Source organism: Propithecus coquereli, unplaced genomic scaffold (assembly GCF_000956105.1).
Source record: "Propithecus coquereli isolate 6110/MARCELLA unplaced genomic scaffold, Pcoq_1.0 Scaffold43, whole genome shotgun sequence".
In the NCBI taxonomy this organism is placed as follows: domain Eukaryota; kingdom Metazoa; phylum Chordata; class Mammalia; order Primates; family Indriidae; genus Propithecus; species Propithecus coquereli.
Window position 1 is genome coordinate 6030878 of NW_012150063.1, and position 358 is coordinate 6031235.

A 358-nucleotide genomic window follows, 5' to 3' on the forward strand; every position below is an offset into this window, starting at 1 on the left:
TTTCTCTCACTTGGTAGGTTGTCTGTTTGCTCTAATGATAGTTTCCTTGGTTGTGCGGAAGCTTTTTAATTTGATCAGGTCACATTTATTTATTTATGTTGTTGCTGTGATTGTCTTTGGGGTCTTCTTCATAAATTCTTTCCCCAGGCCAATGTCTATAAGAGTTTTTCCAACATTTTCTTCTAGCATTCTTATAGTTTGATGCCTTGGGTTTAAGTCTGTTATCCATCGTGAGTTGATTTTTCTGAGAGGTGAAAGGTGCAGATCCTGTTTCAGTCTTCTACATGTGGCTATCCAATTTTCCCAGCACCATTTATTGAAAAAGGATTTTTTTCCACATTGTATGTTTTTGTCTGCT